This window comes from Cygnus olor, chromosome 2 (assembly GCF_009769625.2).
Source record: "Cygnus olor isolate bCygOlo1 chromosome 2, bCygOlo1.pri.v2, whole genome shotgun sequence".
Lineage (NCBI taxonomy): Eukaryota > Metazoa > Chordata > Aves > Anseriformes > Anatidae > Cygnus > Cygnus olor.
This window is the reverse complement of record NC_049170.1, coordinates 1,775,270-1,799,014: the sequence shown is the minus strand read 5'-3', so window position 1 is coordinate 1,799,014 and position 23,745 is coordinate 1,775,270. Positions and strand designations below refer to the sequence as shown.

The following is a 23,745-nucleotide window of genomic DNA, read 5'->3' as shown; positions in this document are numbered from 1 at the left end:
GATTCGCATGGTCTAATTTTGCAGGGTACTGAGCATGTTTAGCTCTCACTGAAAGCAATGGGAAAGTAGCTGTATCTTGACGTCTCATACGAATGAGCCTGCTACAATTCTCTGCTGACAAAAACTCAGCAAAACCCTGTCATCTTGATTCAGTAGCTACATGCAATTTCTAGCTGGTGTCTCTTTTGAGACATTATTCTGGAGTATGCATGCACTGTGATCAGTCTACTGACTCCAATTTTATGTTTATGAAAACTAGAATTAGAACCAGAATAAAAAGGTCTTTATAATATGGGAGCTGTTGATAAAACCTCCACAGACTGCCAGGTTGCACTGGCAGAAAGAGCTTCATTGAAGTCAGTGGAGCATTTCCAAATGACTCTAGTTAAGCAGATGGTTCTGCTACTGGATCTCCTTTCAAAGATCATTTCATTCTTGGGAAAAAAATGATCTTTTTGAAGGAAAACTCCGGAATATGCAATATTTAGCTGCAGTCAAAGACAAGAGAGTATATTACTCTGGACTTCTCAAGCTTTGTCTGGATTTCTCTGGATTTTAGTGTATTTTTGTCTTCGTTTCACTTGTATTTGCAAAATTATTTAAGAAACCTTTGCTGTGCTTGCAACTTCGTTTAAATTCTGATGACCCTTGTCTAATTTGTCCTAGCCACAATGGGAAAATTACCTACTGGCCAGGTGTTCATTGACTACCCTGTGGTTTAGGGTTTGTATTAGTAAATCATCTATTTTAAGGTGTTTTTTAACTCAAAGTTTGCTTACATTTTCAGATCTGTGTGCCTTCAGCCTAAAAGTTATTCCATATACATGGAAGAACGAAGGAATGAATCATTCTATGAATATTTTTAGGACAATCAGAAAAATGTATTATCAGTAAACTTCTTGAAATATATGAAAAGCAATCCTTAGTGAACTATGCCTAGGGGGGAAGAAACACACAGACAACATTGCACTCTTCAGGTGAACACCTTGGCGAGCCGATCATTTGCTGTAATGGTACATGGAAAAGAGAAGCACAAGAAGGGATAAATAGTAGAAAGTTGGTGTATAATAATATAACTGTAGTTGTATTATTAACAAGAATTAGGAGAAAATAGGTAATTTTGACTGTGTTAGAATCATTGTAACTGAACTAAAAATAACTGCTTGTTTCCTTTAACAAGGTTAAAACACTGCATGGAATGACAATCGGAATAAATTTTCTTTATTATCCATGTTTTCTTGGTAGTCCATGACAAAAGGGGTCCCCTAACAAAAGGGCAATAGGACAGCAGGATGAGTAGGGGAGTATCTGGTGAAGTCTGGATGGAGCTTGCTAAGCTCAGGCTTCGCAGAATGGGTGTGTGAACAGAGAGCAGCTCATTGAAGAAGACATCCAGCAAATTCCAGCTGAGCCGGAGTCCTTGTTCTTGCACAGCCTGCCCTCACTGCTACTATAAAGACTGGAAAACACTTCTGAGGTAAATTTCACTCCATGCTTTCTTTCTACAGCTTATTTTTACAATTATCCTTCAATTAATGCAATTAGTGTAACAGAGGAGTTGTTTAGATTTGAAATAACACAAGCCCTCCAGATGGTCTTTACACACTAGCGAACATGACAAAGGAAGTTTCCCTTTCTGTGATGCCAAAATGATGAGATAAACATTTTCTTCTTTGACTTTCTGGATTTTTTGCCTCAAGGGTGTTGGCGTACATTTTAGAGAAGGTTTCCAACAGAAGGGTTATGTTGCTGCAATCCCAATGTTTTGGGGTTTGTTAGGGCCGGGAGGCGTGAGGGATGAGGGGGTGAGGGGGATGCTAATTAAAAAGATAAAACATGATACATAGCCTTCCCAAATGTGCCAAGATTTTATGATCACAGTTGGTCAGAGTGCATGCTTTATGAGCCCACAATGTGCTTGACATTGTGCAAGGCGTATCTGCCAGCAGAGAAACTGCTTATTACAACTAACAGATCACAGTTCAGCTCCAGCAGTTGACCTCTACATTTTGGGCCAAAGGGACTGAAAGCAGCTTCTCTAACAGGCTGAATTTTCCATTAAAATATAATAATGCTGGGGAAGTTTTCCTTGGTGTTTGTGAATGGCAAAGAGCTTGGCACTCCGATGCATCTTTGAGAAAGAAGTTCAAAGCAAGTGTTGATCCAGTAGGGACTTTAAGCAGGGAGGATAATGCTCTTAAGTCAAGCAGAAAGCAGGGCTAACAGCCATCATGGAGCAAGGAGTGGAGAGCAGGGATAAGGTGACCTTGTGTCCTCAGTCCTCATCACCTCCATCCCACCCTCCAAACTCTCCTCTGCCCCCTGACTGGCAGGTATTGCACTCACCCATCCTTTAGCTCACACACAGAACTGTTCATCCTCATGCCAAAGGTAAAGGAAGGAGGATGTGATTGTCTTTCCCAGCTTCCTTCGTAAATCTGCACATTTTGAGACCCAAAGGGCCCTTGCAATGGTTGCTGTCCTCCTCCAAAGGGGGCCTGGAGCTAAGCCCCGTGCAACCTGCTCATCCCTCCTGTGGGGTCCCACAGATATTGCAAAGCCTTCTGCCTCAGGGCTCAGGTAATCAAGACAGAGTTCTTTCCAAATGAAAAGAAAATAGAAAAGAACTGTATTTTAAAAAGTTTTTAAGGAGATTGCCTCAATCCCCTTAAATGGAGTTCCACTGAACCTTTGTTTTTTTCACCCTTGTCTGTACAATCAGAGTAGGAGCACGGAGGAAAGTATTTCAGTTCTGCATGATTAGCCTGCATTTAAAGAGAAGAAAAAAAAAATCCCTGGGGCATTAGCCATTACCATATTCGTGGTAGGAGTTTGCTGACTGTTAACTGCTTCTTGCCTTTGGGACCTGTAGCTAATAACAGACCATCCATTCATTCATTTCTGATAAGGCAAGTGAGCTCTTTCTTTTCCATCCTGCTCAGCAGGGAAGAGGATGCTGTGGGCCATAAACTTCCTAGCATTTCACAAGTACCCCGGGATTTGGAAACTGCTTGTCATAATATTGTAACAGCTTTGCAGCTAAGGCAGCCCGGGCAGTAGTCACAAAACTGCAGATGCTTGCCAGACAGAAACACATGCTGATGATATCGGTCAAACAACTATTTGTAATATTGCCTGAAATTGCAACCTGCATATATGGTTCTTTGCTTTACAGCTAAGACAAGTTACAATCTGACAGCAAGGAGCTGGAAAAAAATCAAACAATAATAATAAAATTAAAATATTAAAAAAATAGACAAAAAAAAAAAAATTGACAGTACTGGTGGAAAGCACAAGCTTAAGAAAAGCTTGCAGGTCACTATGGCAGTGCACTGATTATTCTACAAGCTTGCTATGCAATACCCAGGACTGCAGTGGGAGTGATTCTCAGTGAATGCAATCAGAAGTCATACTCCGAAACGTCTTGTACAACCCTGTCCTTCAACTCATCTCAATAGAATTTGCCATTTAAAGTCAGACACAAAACCTGTCTCACTGACCCACAAACTATCACAGACTCACAAGTTGAGGTGAATTTCATGCTGATGCTACTGGTGGTAGCAACCATTTAGGCATGCTCTCTCAGCTCCCCTGGATGACAGAGGATGAAAATAGTAGTTTTAGTACATGCTATTCTAACTTGGCAGTTGGACTTGAAGATCTTTGTAGGTCATTTCCAACTGAACTATTGTATTCCACTCTACTCTACTCTACTCTACTCTACTCTACCGTGCTCTGCTCTGCTCTGCTCTGCTCTGCTCTGTTCTGTTCTGTTCTGTTCTGTTATGTTATGTTCTCCTCTAACTTGTATTGAATTGCAATCCCAGAAGAATACAGACTGGAAGAACTCATTGAGAGCATCCCTGCGGAGAGAGACTTGGGGATTCTGGTGGACAAAAGGCTCAACATGAGCCAGCAGTGCGTGCTTGCAGCCTAGAAGGGCAACTGCATCCGGGGCTGCATCAACAGGAGTGGGAAGCAGGTCAATGGAGGTGATTGTCCCCCTCTACTCTGCCCTCTTGAGGCCCCACCTGGAGTGCTGCGTCCAGGTCTGGAGCCCCCAGCACAAGAAAGATGTGAAGCTGTTAGAGGGAGTCCAGAAGATGCTCAGAGGGCTGGAGCAGAAAGGCTGAGAGAGCTGGGGATGGTCAGCCTGGAGAAGAGAAGGCTCCGGGGTGACCTCATTGCAGCTTTTCAATACTTAAAGAGGGCTTATAAAAAAGATGGAGGACTCTTTACTCAGGTAGATAATACTAGGACAAGGGGGAATGGTCTTAAAATTAAAAAAAAAAAAAGATAGATTTAGATTAGACATTAGGAGGAAATTCTTCACTGTAAGGGTAGTGAGGCACTGGAAGAGGTTGCCCAGAGAAGTTGTGGATGCCCCGTCCCTGGAGGTTGGATGGGGCTTTGGGCAACCTTATCTAGTGGGTGGCATCCCTGCCTATGGTAGAAGGGTTGGAACAAGATGATCTTTAAGATCCCTTCAAACCCAAGCCATTCTATGATTCCATGATTCTATGATTTTATGATGCTATTAATTTGGCACATGGAAAGAACATGGACACCACCAAACTCAATTCAGTTGATTTATGGTAAAGGACCACTTGAAGTTCAAGTGACCATGTATCTAATGGTTCAGGCAGCCTCCCACAACATTTACTTCAGAGAAGGGGCAACAGTCCTTGGATTTGAGGAGCTCTGGTATGTCTCCCAGAAAACAGAACCCCTTAGCTGCCTAGAAGGGTGGCTTATGCACAGAAACAGGACAGTTGATGTCTTTTCCCTAAATCAGTGGTGATTTCACTACAAATTGCATTTTACCTGAAGTGCAAGCCCATACATTTTGAAATGGCCTCACAGGTGAAGGTTCATTATAATCCAAACCAAGACACACATGTCTGTGTGCTCTCCTTCCTTCGAACTCAATGAACTAAGGTGGATGGAAAAACAGTTTCTTTTTTTTATCAGCTTTCAGTGTTTGGCTTCCCCAGGGTCACCCTACGGTGATATGGGAGTGGGGTGAAAAGGGACAAGGGTTGCTGCAATAAAGTCACATGCTATCTCCTCATCTCTACATCTCTGCTAATGACTTTTTCATAAAGTTGAACTTCAAAGGAGAATCATGTTTGAAGGTCTAAACCAGGCCTGCTCTTTGGTATGCAGTACCCTTTCTAGTGGCTAAAACTGGTCTCTGCTTTCATCTCTTTTTAACAGTCTCGGCTGAGTTTTTAAACACGTCATTTTCTGAGGTTTCTTTCTTGTCCACAAGGGGAGGCCGATTGGACTAGCTGACTCAACACTCTCACTCCCGGAGCACAGTTCTGGTGACTGAAATTTGGTGTCTGCTGCTATTTGAAGACCCCTTAAGTCTCAGCTTGAGAAAATATCTCTGATAATAACAAAATAGGATCCATCTAAAGGAAAGAAAATTCTAAAGCATCCATAGAAGATCTTCTACATCATTTCCAAAAGACTGAAAATCACTATTATTTTATTCTTCTTAACATCATTATGCAAAAAGCCTGTCAAGAGACTCTGGAGCTATGTATCCTACAACACAGTTTGTTTACTCAGATTATCAGCTTATGTTAGCCAGGACTTTTTTTTTCCCCTGTAAGATATCAAATCCTGTTTCCTAGAAAATTAGGTTAAAAGGGACCCTCAGAGATCTCATGGTCATCACTAAATGAAGGCCAAGTCTGTTAAACCATTCCCACTGTTTCTAACTCTCTATTACTAAAAGCCTCCAGGGACAGAAGCTATGTACTCCTCTCCAGATGATCAGTTTTGTCATTTCATTATCTTTTTGTTAGAAACCTTTCCTGGTCTTCAATCCAAATCACTTTTATTTCAGCTAAAGTCTTTGGTCCTTTGTTCATGTTGCGAAATGTGGTGCTGGGATAATTTCAAACACATAATTCAAATGTTTGTATCGCCTTCTATCTGCAAACAAAAATGAGACTTACAGAAAGCTTGCTCAGTCCAAAAATGTTCATATGTTCATATTTTGATATGAACGTCATCACATCAATACTACACTACAGGAAAAAAATAAAATAAATAAAAAACAAATATCAGCTTAGTGACCTTAGGATTTCTAAGGATAATCTGTCAATATATAGCATGTTAAATTATATCACCTAAACAATTTTATATCTGCCTTATACAGGCAGTAAGCATTCATTTATGTTTAAGGTAAGTCTCCAGATAAGATAAAACTGGTTTGGAATACACTCCAGGCTCTTCTTCTTCCCTTCCCTTCCCTTCCCTTCCCTTCCCTTCCCTTCCCTTCCCTTCCCTTCCCTTCCCTTCCCTTCCCTTCCCTTCCCTTCCCTTCCCTTCCCTTCTCCTTTTAAAACAATGGACTTCATTATTAAACTAATTTCCTGGAAAAAAATAAAGTTTATGTCTTTTAGTTTGTTTCTCATTTGTTGGCAGGTTCTTTCCTTAATAATGTTGGAAATTTCCTGCCAATTTCAACTGAAAGGGGGCTGGGAGTCTCAGAAATACTGAGGTTCTTCACAGTTCATGACAATCAGTAGCTGAGCAGAGAAAAATGTATCAATCAGTGCCCACAGCAAGATGGATGGGTTGAATTCATTCATTATGCATATGTTTAGTAGTAAAACGTCTAGATGATCAGTTTGTAGGTACTGCCTCACCAGCTCGTATAGGCAAGCCATTTAGCATGGAAATAACTTGGACTAACCCACCACTGACTGACTCCTTCCTAATGTAAGTGTCATGGAAGATTTGGAGGAATGTTCAAACACAAGTCCTTAAGAAAGCAGCTTTGTTTCATCCTCTGAAATGCCTGTTTTACCTGTGAAGTAACTTGGATGTTAACAACCAGTTTATCTCCCTGTTGTGGGTTAACCCCAGAAGCCAGTTAAGCACAACAGCTGCTCACTCACTTTGCCCCCTCCCTCCACCCTAATGGGATGAGAGAAAAGTAAAAGAGTAAATGCAAGAAAACTTGGGGATCCAGTTAAATATTTTTTTAAAATAAATGAACAAGTGGAAAAAGAAAGAAAACAAAATAAAACAAGTAATGCAAATGTAACTCATTACCTCCCATGGGTAGATTGATGGCCAGCCAGTTCCCAAGATAAATGATGGCTAACCTCCCTAACCCTCCCTCCTCTCTGTTTTGCTGCTGAGCAAGATGGCATGGAATAACTTTTTGGTTAGTTTGGGTCATCTGCCTGGTTGTGTGCCCTCCCAGCTTCTTGCACACTCCCAGTCTATTTACTGGCAGGGGTCAGAGTTCAGAACAAACAAGGCCTTGATGATGTGCAAACACTAGCAATATTTTAGCTATTTTAGTGTGTTATCAGCATTGTTTTGGTCACAAATCTAAAACACAGCACCATACAGGCTGGTATAAAGAAAAATAACCCCATTCCAGTTAGACTCAGTGCATTTCCTTACCAGTAGTCATCAAAAAGTTAAATATGTTCCAATAGAATTACAACCTCCAGCAATGAAGAAGGATGTCAGCACCTTCAGAGGGTAAAATTTCCCCATATTAAAGTAAGTGCATAAGATGCTGGGGATGAAATGCAGTCTAATATATCTAGTAGCTGTTGAAGAAACTTGCATGGCTAGATGCTCACCTTGTCTGCAGCTAAAAATAGATAAATCATTTGCCTAAAGCCTATAAAAATTCTAAAGTCATTTAGCAGAGAAAAAAGTAATCCCCAAGTTAACCTCTCCCTCAACCTTGTATTTACCTTGTATTTACCTTCCAATCATGCAGTGGTGACTCCTGTGCATTCTCCCTGCCCTCAAACAATTGACACATAAATAATCGAATTAGAGAATAATTCTGACTTTATTCAAGTGTTACCAAGTCCTGCAGCTCCCACTGTTTTGGTCCTTCAGAGGGCATGGAATGGAAGGTTTTCTTTGCCTGGTGACTTGATGTTCATGGTGAGGAAGATGAGATGTCCAGGCAAATACACAAAAATCTGTTCTTCAGTGTAATGCAGATTCTTTGTTCTTTGGTTGAAATTTTCCACTGAACATTACACAAATACTTGTGTGTGCAACACAAACACTTTCTCTGTAGGTTGAAAAACACTTAGATTCTACCAGCAAAGATGTATTTCTTGGGCTTCCCATTCTGTTGAAACATAAATTACACCACTGCCAAAGAGGTGGTCTCACCCTCATTCTGCTCACCTGCCTGCTCATTCCTGACCCTCCATACCATGCCACTTGCATGTGGCAAGTAATGCCACCCGCATTTCTGAGACCAACATATACACTGCTTCAGGAAACCTCTTGTGTTAAAATAAGCCCAAGAAAATGTAATTACTTTTATTCTGTATCAGCTTTCCGTCCTGGTTCAACACAATCTGCACAAGTGCGATGGCTTGGCCAAAAAGTTGGAACAGAAGGGCTTAGAGGGAAGTGTAATTGTGAGTTCATCTCTGCTGGTAACAAAGGCAGCCAATACTGACTTCAAAAACTATTGCAGAAAGCATTTCTTCATGGCAAGAGTGGTTTGACATTGGAACAGGCTGCCCAGGAATGCGGTAGAGCTGCCATCCATGAAGGTATCCAAGAGATGTGTGGACGTGGTCCTTAGGGATATGGTTTAGTGGTGGAATTTGTCATGTTATGTGATGGTTCAACTTGATGATATTTTGGGTCTTTTCCAACTTAAATGATTGTATGAATGCTTAGCATATAGGGACTTTAAGTAAATTGAGATTATGTCTATTAAGGCATTAATAATTCAGCTGCAATAGGCTGTCCACAGTGCTTGGATGAGTGACTTGGCTGTCCAACAGTGCTTATATACTGAATGACATGTAAAAAGAGATTGTACCGTGACAAAAAGTCATTCTAAGGCAAACATGGCTTCCTTTTTGTGTGTGGCATACTGCTCAAATCTTTTTAGTTTTAATCTGCAAATAGGAGCCAAAGGAGCATCAGTCCAAGCCTGATAGTCCCACCTGAAGGCAGACAACTGTGCTGGGTGAAACAAAACATCTGGAGCTGTTCGCTCTTTGATGTAGGGGAAAAAAAAGAAAAAAAAAAAAAAAAAAAAAAAAGGAATCCAAATAACTGACTTAAACTTAACACCCTACTTGCATAGAGCTAAAATTCATTGACAACCTTATTCTAAGTCATCAGGCAAGGATTTAAGGGGTTTGGGATCACTTCCCAGCTCTATAACAGTCTGTTTTTATGGCCCCCATCAAGTCACTTAATTTCTCCATGACTCTGCTCACCATCTGTGAGCAAGACATTTTTTTGCCTGACTCATTTGCTAAGAAGCTAAACTCTTGGAGTAGGAGCCATAAATCTTACTATAACTGCAGTGTTGAGAAAAACACATTGTTCTCGGTGAGGTGCTGTTGTAACATAGTTCTCAGCTTTGTTAGAGCTTTCTTTAGTCTGAATGAATTTACTAGCAGGGTGTCAACAGCAAACCTGGTCATATCATACACTTTCTTCCCAGCCTCTACTGTTGTTATTTCCTATGTAAGCTTCAAGAAAGCAAAATAATAAATAAATAAGTAAATAGAGATCAGTGTCAAGAAATTCGGATATAGTCCAGAAAACTCTTTCTTCCCCTTTTACCTCTTTCTTTTGCCTTTCCCTTCCCTTCCCATTCCTTCTCTTCCCTCTTATAACAATCTCCTTGTCAGGGAATCCTTCTACATTTAAGTTTTCTCAAGAGTCTTCCAATAACATTTACTCATAACTTCCCTCTGTGTGACCTTGTGTTGCTGAAAGCAACATTGCGAAAGTTGGTGACCACTAACAAAAAATACTAAAAATGTGTATAAGCAAATTTTACTATAGGACTGGGATTTGGGGGTTCTTCAGTTTTGTTTGTTTGTTTGTTTTTAATAACATGTTTCTAAACTAGGATTTGTCCACTCACACTCAGCAGACCATAATGCAATGGCATAATTACAGTTTACTCATCCTACATAATAAATGAATCTTATTCAACTTTGGGACAGATGTAGATAAACAATTTCTTCTTTAAACAAAAGAGAATGAAAAAAAAAAAGCCATTCTGTGGACATCAGAACTTACGACCTTTTGTTTCCTGCAGTTCCATCCTTACTGTTTCTTTGGTGAGGATTTCACTCTGCAACCTCTCCCTGGGGGTGGCTCTTTTCTGGAATTTTTCCTCTCCACAGAGCAACGTATTTCAGCAAAGCTTGCAGTAACTTGGTATTTACAGAACATTCATCCTTCTGTTAAATTTATTTAAAATTGAGCAACAGGTTCAAAAGTTACTGACACAGCGACTGAGAGCCCTGACAGACAGATAGACAAGGACAGGGGCAAAACAGATCTGCAGTAAAATTAAGTAAGTATAATATTATAAAATAACCATAATCACCTTGATTACTCTAATGTGGAAGGATAGAACTAAATATGATTAATACATATTTTTATTGCATTCATTAATGATCTAAGGAAATTTCCTTACTACTGCAAAACAGCAATATTTACCATGGCTTCCATAATTTCTTGTATTCATCAACAAAGTAATGGCCGTAGAAGTCTTTCATCAGTGTATAAAGGTCCCCATTATCATTGGATTTCACTTATGGTACCTACTGTTTTATAGCAGCATCTCACCAGAGTAAATAAAATACAACTAGAAGTGCACAGCTTCCAAGACTGAATGCTGCATTTTGCTGAGATAGTGAAATGCAATACCAACTGCTAGATAGAAAACAGACATGCCAGGATTTGTATCACTTCATTTTAGCTATCTAGAAATTGCATATCTACTCTAAAGCAGTCATCCAGGCTCCCTCTAGAGTCCACGACGAGAGATCAGCTTCTCTAGAGAGCAGTTCAGCACAGAGTAGGGTAGGTCTCTGTGGTGAACAAATCCCTGTTACAATACCTACAAAACTGGTTAAGACTAGATGACAGTCAGAAATGATTAAATGTAAGTGATTTAAATCCTGCTTACTACAAGAGAAGTCTGTAAAGCCCTATAAAACAGATGTGTTACAAATATTGTGAAATCTAAGGTCAAGGAATCAATGATCTGTCCAGTCTATATTACCCAGTCTGTTGGACCCATACCTTATTCAGGCAAGGGGAAAGAAATGGTTGGCACAACTACTTTGGGTACCCAAGTAGTCAATCCAAATATGACATTCAGCAGTGAAAGTAGAGCATTTTCTGAATGCAGACCAGTGCCCTCGTCACAAAGCGGCCCATCCCTAGAAAATTAGAAGTCATGGAGATTTCTCTAAAATCATACAGCAACAGGAGATAAACTTATTTATATAAAGAGTAGGTTAAGAGTGGTGTCAGGATAGCATGCATGCCTTAGTCAATCCTGCCAGTGAGTTTCCTCTTTAAATAATGATTCACATTTACGACATGAATAGAGGTGTTCCTCTCAGGTAGGCTACAGAGAATGCCATGCTAGGTATTTAGGAACCATAATCTACCCAGAGTCTCCAGAACTAGAAAGTCTCTCTGATGAGTTTTGAGAAAATAAAGGCTTCATTGTCCACTATCACATAACAGCCTCAGCTTTGAGGAGGATAGATGATGTCCACATTAACTCACTGGGTAACGAAGGACAAAATAGGCATTATGCTGGGATGTTCAACACAAATATTACAGAATAGTGGGGCTTTTCTTGTTTGTTTGTTTTTAATAGGGTTTTCTAATACGTAGTCATAGCTTTAAGAAACTGGGCTAAAAATTAGAGTAAATTAAAAGTGGTTTATAAAACAAAACAGACTTCATGGGAAGTGACACATGGGATTCATTGAAGTGAACATTGGTTGTCTAAAACGTTTTTCCTCTCTGCAGATGATGCAGACTACCTCAAAGGTTTCTCCAAAGAATGGTGCCTCACCAAGTCACCTTCTGGAAATGCCTGCCTCTCTCCACTGACCCTAGAGGGAGCCCAGAACACTCACTTCAACTGGACATATGTCAGGCATGTAACCATAGGTTACGTAGCATAATCTAAGTGTTTGAGTAGCACCACATCAGTGAATGAAGTCCAAAAAGACTACTCACCTTGTTTCCTTTAATGCTGTTAACCAACATAATGTCTTCTTTTCCACTTTCAGGAATGCTGTGGCTGTCTCAGATCTGATCAGAGTCTTTTCAAAAGGTTTCCACTTGTGGTTGATTCCATGTGAAGAAATTACCCTATGCAAGGCCGACACCTTCACTTTTAGATGTCTGGCTGAATCTCATCTCTAATTTCAGCTGTCTTAATATGCAAGCTGAATCTCACCTGTAATAGCTGTCCTACAGGAAGTCTCACAGAAAGGGGTTTTCTTAGGTTTGGGGTTTAATGTCATTCAAATCCTAAACAAGGGGCTTAATATCTTGGCTATCATTTGTGTCCTAGGAAGATAAATGCATTATCCCTTTCTGCAGGCAAAGACTTGAGTAAACTGCTGCCAGACTCATTCAGTAGGTTGGTGGCAAATCTCTGCAGTCTCTAACTAAAACCACTATTCTTGAAAAAGTTCATTTGGGGTTCACTCCCCTGGGATGGGCAGAGACCATCTTTCTTATTGCAGCTGGAGCATAACCAGGGCCAATTTACACTTACTCAGTGACAAAACTCTTCCCTAGTTTGCACAGCACTTTTTCTTCCCCACCCCTCACCCACTCCCAGTGTCTCATCTCACACCCACAAAGGTTTATGGTCTGGCTGAGATGTTCTGCTTGACAGCCGCAGTTCCTGTACTCACCAGCTCAAACGAGACCTTGAGGCTGCCTCCTTGGATGCACTTGTGCGTGCCAGTGGACTCTACCCTCATGAAGGCAATGAAATGCAGATTTTCAGCAAACAGCACTTGGGCAACTGTCTTAGTGAATTGCTAGACACTGATTCACCTCTTCTGGAAATGGATTAGTTCCAACCAGTTGAATATCTCCAGGCAAAGCTCAGTTAAAAACTGCTGACATCTCACAAAAATGTTGGACCAACTTTCTATTTCAAGACTTCTGTCTATGTAGCATCCCCCCCACAGCCTGCTTTCTGTTTTTTTTTGTTTTTGTTTTTTTTTCTTTTCCAAGGTTATTTGTTGGGAGCAAGGATCTTGATGTTTATCCTTTTTCTGAAATCATAAATTCCTTCCTTTATTAGCTCACGAGAAACTCTCTTGGAGTTATTGAGTATACAGTGTCTTCAACTGGAGTCTGAGCAGTAGCAGGGGATGGATAGGAAAAAAAAGGGATCAATTTCACTTAACTTTAGCCATATGAAATTGAGTTGTCTAGTTTAAAGTAAACCTCTAGGTTCCCTCTGGAGTCATTCAAGAAAGAAGACTATATTGGCTTTCAATCCCATGCAAAGATAAGCATCTGAGATATCCTAGAAATTTATCTTTAAATGGCTGAAATTAAGAAGATGAATATTGTTGTCATGTTGGACGATTATTATATTATTTACTGTACTCCAGCAAGTCTCCTACCTCTCAACTAACGATCTGTTTCTCTCTGAGAGTTGCACATGCAGCAATCAGCTTTCCCTTTTCCCTTTTTAGATATTTTCCTCTCACATTTCTGGCATGGTGTTATTAGGTTATTCACTATTCCCTTTTCCCTACTGCCACTGTTTGGCACAGAGGATGCTTTGTTTGTCTTCATTATCTTCTTGCCACTGCATGTGCATGACTGCATACAAATGCATGCTCATGTGCACATGAAGTCTAGACACGTGCTTGTGGAATCTATACATGATTCAATTTATCACTTTACTTGGAAAAGGAGGAGGGGAAGAGAAGAAATCCCAGAGAAATATGTTCAGCCTTGTGCCAGTCTTCAAAACCAACCTCAATCATTTCCATTTAAAACTTTCCACTGGGAAAAAAAAAAAATCAGATGCAATGAACACAGTAATAAATGCACTGCACAGCACATGGGGCAATGACATTGCTCTTGCACAAGAAGACTCTGATATTTCGATGTTTGTTTTCCTCTCAAACTGGAACAAAGTCAAAATATTTAAACTTTCCTGGAGGAAAACATTTCAGTTTAGAAAGGTCAACTTTTCATCTCAATACATGAGATTGACATCAACAGGAGACCGACGAAATGCATCCCTTTCATTTAACGTTACCCATTGAATCGAGCTACTGCCACATGGAAGATGTTGCTTTGGGTCTCTCTGCCATGATCCCTGTGGATGCAGTTCTTTGGCAGGGCTGCTTCTCCAATGATGCATAGCATTTTTTGTTTTCCTTTCTTTGCTGCCCTAAATGGCTTGAGTTCAGACAATAGGATTGGGCTGCCAATACAATTCAAAATTTTCTGTGACTATATAATAATGGGATACAGTACTGGCTTCTTCTTTAACTCTGATCATCTAGACCACTCTGCTACAAACAGCTGCCATCTCACTGGAGGACCAATATACCAGTACCAGAGGGATTCAGCACTTTGAACAGAGATGACTACAACTGCAGTGCCTCAAGGGACCTGCCAGGCCTCCTGTCCAGACAGGCAGGGGTCTCCCTTAAATCCAGTGTCCAATCTTCGAGCTCTGCATGGATATACTGAATAGCACAAAGTATCTCAAAAAATACTAAATGCCTACATTTTGGAAAGTGAATCCTGCTCCTGGTATGAATGGCCATTATTTAAGAAACGAAATGAACCAGACCTGTTCTAGACAAGTAGAGAGAGAATTTGATTTAGAGGTGACAGAAAGCAATGTCTAATCTGTAATTACGCGACTGTTGTGGTCAGTTCCCTTCCTGACCATGCTTCTACAGAATAGGCCATTTGTCTCTTTGTAGGCTCATATGGCCAGGGACTCCATTTGTCTCATTCCTTCTGGCAGAGCAAAGCACACAAATCCTTCTTTCCTTGGCTGCTCTGGAATTAATGAGCATTTATTAATTTCCATTTATTGGAAGATAAGATTTTAACTAGTTGGCTTACTAAGTCCTGTTTCCTGTGACACCTGCAGTTTATTTCATTTCTACTTCAATTCTTTCACCCACTTCTGATACATGAATTAATTACATCCTGGAAAAGTGAAACCACAAGATTTTACACTGCTTAGATCACTAGATCCAGACCAGGCACCATCTGGGATACTGTAAACAGCTTTTAATAGACTGGTTCAGCCTCCAGCCAGAGCTGGCCATCCAGGCTCTTCCACAGACCCTCTCAGATGTGGTAGAATGTCACCTGCAGGACATCCTGCCACCAAAGAGGTGCTGAAGAAGATTAAACACTTTAAATAGCCTTCACTTCAGTGAAGCAAGACTGAGGAACTTTAATGACTCGCTGAAGTTCTGGGACAGGAAAAAGGATGACTTCCCCATCTAAGCTCCCCGAAAAAAAGATAAAGAAAAAAAATAAGAAAGAAATCAACCAAGTGAAAACCCTACAGAGAGAGGGGGGGATTTTAATGGAAATGTTCTATTACTTTAGTTGAACAGTTACTTCTTAATTAAATTTCACTGTTAAATCTAATCTGACACTCGGAGGAACCAGTCATGTATAAGTTGTATGACTAGCCACAGACAAAGTTCCCTGCCTGCACTCCAGCATCACTGAATCATAGAAAATAGATTAAAAAGGGACCTCAAGACATCATCTGATCATGCCCCTACCTTAATTTAAGATCAACCTTACCTCAGCTATTACCAACACATTTATTTTTTTCTGCATACCATCCAAAACTGAGACTACTACTTTGCCTCTAGGCAGCAGAGGATAAATTTCCACCAGCTGAGAATCCAGAAGATTGTCTCCCAGCTAGGATCACAAAAAGAAAATTGGAGATGAGAGAAAAAGGATGAATACTCAGTCACCAGCACGCTCTCATAGCACCAAGAGTCTGATCCTTCCAATACAAGACTTTAGTCTTTTCACAGTCCTTCACATTAAGAAATAATCCAGAAAAACAAACTGCCAAAGGCATCTCTGTAAGAACTGCTTCAATTCAAAGATCTCATCTCAAAAGATAGGACTTCATTGCTTCTGACTACACCAACGTTCAAAGAGCAGGGATCCTTGACCGGGAAATTTTACTATCAAAAGAAAGTTCATTTGCCACTCACTTCTGCTAAACAAGCATTATTTATAACTAAGAAAAGGTTTTAAATAGAGAAGCTGGAAAATGTTCCTAAACTGAAAATACCTAAAATCCTGGCAACAAATAATGTTCCAAAGTCTGGTGTATTTCTTTTCTTTTCTTTCTTTTTTTCCATTCTGCTCCCTTATTCTTATGCTTGGCTGAGTAGCATTGTTGAAATGTGCAAGAGCCAACTTTCACAATTTCCTCAAGCAGAAAAAAAAAAAAAAAAAAAAAAAAAAAAGGTTATGGGGTGTAACCATACTGTATTTTGGAGTATTTTATAGAATGTCTTTAGGAACACTGTCCACGGAAGTGTAGAGCAAGCTAAAGGGGCATGAAGCTGACTCCCAATACAATATGAAGAAAGCATGTTTAAGAGATATCCCACTTCACAGATCGAAGGTGCAAAAATAGTATGACATTTGAATGTTTTTTTTTTTAATCATCTCATACACAGTTTAAATATATATATATTTCTGTTTCTCATTAAGTATTTTGTAACTTTTCTATTTCCACTAAATGGAAGTGGAAAGTTTCCACAAATTTCTTATCAAAGTCTATTTTCATCATGCCAAAATGTTCAGGAATTGTTCTGCAACCTGAGTGATTTTTAGTAAAAGCTTTTAAAAGTAATAACAAATTTTAAACCAAGAACTCTGGGAACAATAGAAAATACCAAGCAACTTTCTGACTGATTTGCATACCACTTTTGTCAACAAAATAATTTATTGTAAAACTTACCTTTCTAACTGATACTAATTACTTCTTATATTCACTAAAGGTGACGTATCTTTTGATCCTCTTAAGGCTTAGATTACTATGGGCATATGACTGGTGTTTGTTTAGAACATTTCTGATAAAATGTTTGGAATTTCTTTATTAAAAACAATATTGTATTTTTGAAATGGAAGAAATTGGTGCAAATGCATCAGTTTGGAGAAGGTGCTGCAGGATGGTGAGGACATTTTGTTTAGAATCAGTGACCTGAACTCCTGACATAACCAATTAAGGTGCCCATGAGATGTTCAGGTTCAAATCCTTATATTAAAAGAAAAAAAAAAAATAACCAACAAAAACAACAACAACAAACAGCATGAGCATATAGTCTTCTCTAGGCTGTCTTTTATTATGGGGAACAGGGTCTTCCTTGACTTTTACCAAGAAATGTGACTCATTTTAGGTTCTGCACACAGAAAGAAAAGCACATACACAGACACACATACAAGTATTTCCACTGCAGCTTTACAGGGCATCTAACTCTCATGGGCATTGACTCAGAAGCTTGGCTTAATAACGTAGATGGCTGAAAAGCTCATACATCCTCTGCCTACTGTTGCAACGTATTTTGCCCAGCTTTTGTGTATGAGACACTAACCAATCCTCAGTTCAGTTTCCTTGTTAGCGGAGTCATGAATGCTGTCAGAAGGACTCCTCAGGCACAAACGGAAAAGCTACAAATGTAATAAAATAGTACATTGCATGGATGGGGATAGGGAGTGTTGGAGGCTGTTTGTTACTTAGAACTTACTTTTACTAACCCCAGCTTGAAACAATAGGAACAACTGAAAGACACAAAAGGCAAATAAAATAAGCCGCTCTCTCATTAACAGAAGGAAACAGCCCAGAAAGCTGTCCAGCAGATGCTTTCCAAACCACTTGTAGTCCTGAAGAGATCAAAAAGGAGCATGCAATTTCTCTTTTGGAAATTCCTATCCAGGTGACAGGTGTGTGCATTTGCACAAAGCCAGAAAATAAAAAAATCTTTTTTTTTTTCAGTTAAAATATCAATGATCTAGCAATGATTTGGGAATGGTTAGATTTATTTTCGCTAAAGGAGCCTAATGCATATTTTATCCATCATATCACTCTCCTTTCCAACTAGCAGACAATAAGAGTATATCAGATGAATGATTTCTCTACCTGTGTCTCTAACTTTGAAGCCTGGGCAGATATCTGATCGAAAAAATATGAAGGAAACACTGCTGTAAATGCTAGGCAATCAGAAATCCAAGAGGAATGGGTGGTTTTCGGCTGGAGATATAGCTTCATCAAAAGTGACCATGCAGAGATTTTTCTAGTCGGTGGAAACCTGAAAAACTAGGTTTCCATTCCTGGTCCATACCACCAATTCACCTGTTTCTGGGTAACCTGTCTCCCTGCTTCTTGGCACCTTCCTTGGCTGCTAATGGCAAAACAAGACACCACAAGGACCAGTTCCCTGGCTGTGAAGTGTCTCATTCAGCAGATATCTTCAGAACATCTGGGCATCTATTAACTAATTTTCTGAGCACCACTACAATTCAGTAAATAGCCTTTTCAAGAGTGATCCTAATAAGAAAGTTTGGGTTTTACTCCTGTGAAAGAGAGAAAGAGAGAGAGAGAGAGAGAGAAAGAAGAAAGAGAGAAGAGCATATAGAAGAGAGAGAGGAAAGAGAGAAGAGAGAAAGAGAGAGAGAGAAGATAAGGAGAGATGATGAGCAAGATAGAGAGAGAAAGAGAGGAGAAAGGGAGAGATAAAAGAGAGAAGAAAGGGAGAAATGGAAAGGAGAAAAGAGAGAGAGAAAGAGAGAGAGAAAGAGAGAGTAGAAAGTAGAGAGAGAATGAGAGAGAGAAAAGAGAGAGAGATTAGGGAGAAAGGAAAGAGAAAGGGAGGAGAGAAAGAGAGAGAGAAAAGAGAGAGAGGAAGAGAGGAGAAAGAGAGAGAGAGAAAGAGAGAGAGAAAGATAGAGAGAGAGAGAAAGAGAGGAGAACACAGAGAGAGAGAAACAGAAAGAAAGAAAGAAAGAAAGAAAGAAAGAAAGAAAGAAAAAAGAAAGAAAGAAAGAAAGAAAGAAAAAGAAAAAGAGAAGGAAAAGGAAAGGTCATAAATTTGAGTAAGATTCTTCTGCCTTAAGTGGGTGTCTAAAAGACAGATGAAAAACGCTGAGCCAGTAACCCAAGGCTATCTTTAAAGTCAGGGGAGAGAAATGGGCACCTGCAGAGCACAATGTTTTCCACCTGAAGTTCGGTGGCCAAGATGGGTGAGATGAATCACCTCTGGATATTCCTCTTTATCTGCCTCAGGGTGACCGGAACAGAGTCAGACACCCGATGCCCATCTAGTAGAGGGAAGATGAATACTGTTATTTACTAGTTTGCTTATGATAGGATCATATGAGACAGTGCCAAATGCTTTGTCAGAACCAAGACACAACACAGTCTCCTATTCCTCCCTGCTCCCATTATCCTGTCAAAACTGAAAGTACATTGGTTTGACGGGATTTCTTCTTGACAGATCCATAGTGGTTGTTTTCCATCACCACAGAAGTACTTCCAAGTGCTTATGAATTTCTAATTAATTCATTCTGGTATCTTCCAAAGTTGAGCAACTTCACCTGCCCCTTCCCTGACCATCCTGTCTGCTTCTGTATGAAGACAGGCTGTATCTCTGCCTTCCTGCAGCCACCTGAGGTTTCCCTTCCCTCCCTAAGCTCTCAGAGATGCAATCACGTACAGTGCAGAGATTGCTCTGGCTCTGGGCAATGGGCAGCTATGGGCAGCTGGACTGACCATATCTAATCTGTTGAGCAATTCCTTACCTGGCTCTCTTCTTCCCTTATCCTCCCCTCCACTCCTTTAAGTGAAATTGATTTTTGAAGAAAAGCACTGGCTTTTTATTAATAATAATTATTAATACATCAGAACAATTAATAATTATTATTTCAGTCTTCTGGATTCTCATATTGATGGAGTAATAAGCTTATCCTAACTTCTTATTTTCTTATTTCTTAAATATTCACAGATTCATCTCTAAAAGTTTCCTTTTTTTCTCTTTTCTTTCTTTTCTTTTTTCTTATTTTGTTCACATTTTTTCTTTTTTCTTTTTTTTTTTTTGGGGGGGTGGGGGGCAGAGGGGACCATATAAGTTCCAATTCACTTTTCAATTCTAGCTTTCCCATTTGTATCCTAAAATGTTTGTATAACTCAATTATATCCAATCATGTACCTTTGTTCTCACTTGGAGCATGTCTGGAGACGATCTAATTCCCACACAAACAAGTTTCAAAGGAGAAGAGAATATTTCAGCTACAGACACAAACTGTTTAACGCATCACAGAACTTCTTTCATTGTCTTCAAATTGTCTCACATGATAGCTGGTGCCAGAGATTTGTAGACCTGTAAAAGAATCTAAAAGCAGCATGGCAGATTCTGCACTGTACTTAAAATGGATTTTTGCTCACGAAGTCCACATCCAGATGATTTAATGAAACAGAGGAGTGCAATAATAGATTTATATTACATTGGTATTTCATGATCCTGGCAGTCATTTACTAGGTATAATAGAAAAAGGCAGACAGAAGTTCACTCATTAAATTGTATTTTCTACCGCACAAGATAAAATCAGCTGGCATTCTCCCCATCTTAAAGATTTTGAGCTGAGGCACAGCAATTTCACTTGTCTATCTGTAGTGTCTCTCTTCTGCTGTGAATGTCCTTCTCTGAGTCCACCATGTGGTCCTAGAGAAGTCAGCTGCTAAACCTTGTAACTGAGGACAAGTCTGCTCCTGTCTCCCAGTCTTGAAAATGGGCTAAATAAATTTAAAAAAATATAAATAAATAACATTAACTTCTCCTCCTGATGCCATTTTTGAAATCTCTTAAGTTTTCTTCTGGCTCTCCTCTAGGCACTTTCTGGTTTGATTTGGTGTTGTTCTGCATCCTTTCCCTAAAAGCAGGCACTGCACTCAGGTTGACAGACAAAGGCCCTTGGGCACAGCTTTGGTGTCTCACTTCGCAATGAAACCTGAAGGGGTGCTTCAGACAGCCGGCGTCTCTCCCTGACAGGTAGCCAAATGGGGTGGGTAGCTGCAATGATGGCACAGCACTTCCTTCCAGCCCCAGGTGCCAGGCACTTATCAGATAAGGAAAAGGAACGGGCATGTCTTTTGTGCACACAGAGCCAGCCAGGATTTGTTGTTAGTGATGGACAGGCTATGGAAAACTCAGGACTAGGAGCCCACAAAGCAGAAGCTGTGTTCAACAATTGTCCCCAGGCAACAGATCCCCTTCCTCACCCTTACCCTGGAGACACGGCCACAAGGAGAGCTCATGGCCTGGGACACAACAATCCCACTACCTGACTGAAGTATCCTTCCCGAGCCAGATGGGAGAGTCATTCTCTGCATGCTTCGGTGGCGTGGGGAGCTTGGGCATGTCAGCCTGGTCCCAACAGCACTCGGAGCAGTTCTGACCCCCACCAAGCCCTATAGGAAGTCCTATATGCAAGGATAATAATAATGCAATGACATTAGAAATCTGTCCTTTGCTCAAAGAGGAAATGGGAATCTATTTCACTCTGCCAAGGTCCCCAGGATAAAATAAAATAAAATTAAAATAAAATAAAATAAAATAAAATAAAATAAAATAAAATAAAGCTTCTTATTAAAACTTACTATGATTTTGCTGTGTAATTTATATTTAAAAAGAAGTCCTGGATAGCTGGTGGATTTCTTCTATGATTTAGTTTCCATTTACAATAAAACAGTAATTTGAAGTGCTAACAAATCACAGTGAGAACATTTTACCTCCACTTCTGCAAGACTGGTATGAATTTTAGTGTTTCTTCTAGTGCCTAAATGCTGGTATTTTTATGTTATTGCTGTACCCCAGGATGCTTTCTTCCAGAGTTTATGTTGCAGGACAGCAGGATAATAGCCCATAATCATGTGTTGCTTGGAATAATTGGATACTTCATTGAGTCTGCAGTGATTGACACTGAAAATACATGGGCTTTTTTTCCCCCCAGTTTTGCTTGATGCAGGCTGGAAGCTTCAATCAGAGATGACTTTTAAAAACCCATTCATATTGATAAAGGAGAGTTTGTAAGGATTGAAACAGCAGCCAAGCCTTTTCTCTGAGCGTGAAAGAAAGGTGTAAGAAAGTTCAAGAGCTGGAAACAAAAGCGACGTGAGTTGGATGATGATATGAGGCACAACTTTTTTTTAGCAGCAAGCAGACCATAAGAAGCAACAGATTTTCAGACAATCCAGAGGGAAAGCCTTGTTCTGGAGGAGATGCTTTCCTCCACACAAAGAAGGGGTGTTCAGTGCTGTGGTAATCAAGGGTGATGCTTCAGCCTTGGGTAGCAGAAGCAAGCAACACGAACAGACCCCAGGGCTCTTGGGACACCTGGCACAACCATCTACAGGGGTTGTGGGATGGGAAACAATTATGAGATCTACTGTCCCAAAGAGCAGGAGCCAGAATCAGACTGGTCCTTCTGAAACACATGGAGAGGAAAGCCAAGGAAAGCTCCTGAGACTGTGTCTGTGATGTTGCCAGGCTGTCCTAGCTCTCCAAGCACTGAGCTGCCAGCTAAGCAGCCAGAGGTGTCACACAGAGGCTGGGGCAGCCCCACAGGGACTGGCTGCATGTGGCCCATGAGCTGTTGGAGAAGCAGCAGTACAGATGGGCAGGAGGCATGGGGAACCTGGAGCATATCACAGTTCTCCAAAGATCAGTCTTTCAGAGTGTGATGGACTTGGCCAGAGATCCCATCTGCCATCAGTGAAAATGGAAAATCACCTTCCCTTATATTCCTTTTTTTTCTTTTTTTCCTTTTTCTTTTTTCTTTTTTTTTCTTTTTTTTTTTTCTTTTTTACCCTTGAAAGGCTGATCCAGATCAGATGAAAAATCCACCCACCTAAGTGTCCTGTCACTGATGGTGATAACTGATGGTGGATAACAATGACAGGGGATAGCACTGATGGTGGATAAGGACTGATTAGGGTACTGTACAGATAACCACTAGCAGTACTACTACTAACAACTGCAAGAACAGTGCAAACATGCACTGATGGTTTCCCACTGACCTTCCCAGCCCTCAGTAACCCCTTACTCCTCCTCTGAGGTCTCTACCTCCTAGAGCAAAGATATTACATTAGTGTTGAAAAGTCTTGGGTGTTTTTTTTCTTCCTTTAATTCATCTAATCACTTTCTGAATCAATTTAAACAAAATTGTATGCAAAGAGCTTCATAGCTTCACCTTCTGCTTATAAAGCCACTGCTTTTTGTTTGCTTTGCACCTATGCCAAGATTTTCAGTCCTGTGTTCCCAATCTCACCATTAAGAGAGACACCAAATAACCATTTCCCATTACCCTCTTCATTATTTTTACAGATCTATCTCCTATTTATCACACACCTCTTCTCAGGTGCCTTATCTTCTAGGTTGAAAAGCCCAAGTCCATAGCATAGCCATGGTGACAAACAAGGATTCAATAACCTAAAAACTACCAGCACTTGAAGTCAGTGTCATTTGTGGTCCTGCATCTGGGCTGGGGCAATCCCAAACCCAAACATAGGCTGGGTGAGGAATGGATTGAGAGCAGCCCTGAGGAGAAGGACCTGAGGGTGGTGGTGAATGAGAAGCTCAACATGAGCCAGAAATGTGTGTTTGCAGCCCAGAAGCCAACTGTGTCCTGGGCTGCATCAAAAGTAGCATGGCCAGCAGGGCGAGGGAGGGGATTGTCCCTCTCTGCTCTGCTCTCACGAGACCCCACCTGCAGCCCTGCGCTCAGCTCTGGGGCCCCAGCACCAGAAAGACAGGAGCCTGTTGGAGTGAGTCCAAAGGGCCATGAAGGTGATCAAAGGGCTTGGAGCACTTCTGCTGTGGAGCCAGGCTGAGGGAGTTGGGGTTG

The 23,745-nt window shown here is 40.5% G+C and overlaps 1 long non-coding RNA gene across 3 annotated transcripts; it reads right to left on the bottom strand.

Annotated features, from left to right (window-relative positions):
• Window positions 1-926: 926 nt before the first annotated feature.
• On the bottom strand, window positions 927-13,746 carry LOC121066240. Of its 3 annotated transcripts, none has more exons than XR_005817614.1 (3): window positions 12,723-13,746; window positions 12,034-12,168; window positions 927-1,005 (listed from the first exon to the last, which is right to left on the bottom strand). It is a non-coding gene; the product is annotated as an uncharacterized LOC121066240 (long non-coding RNA). The 3 variants fall into 3 exon arrangements; XR_005817613.1 differs by lacking the exon at window positions 927-1,005 and adding an exon at window positions 10,069-10,226; XR_005817612.1 differs by lacking the exon at window positions 927-1,005 and adding an exon at window positions 11,071-11,216.
• Window positions 13,747-23,745: the final 9,999 nt, after the last annotated feature.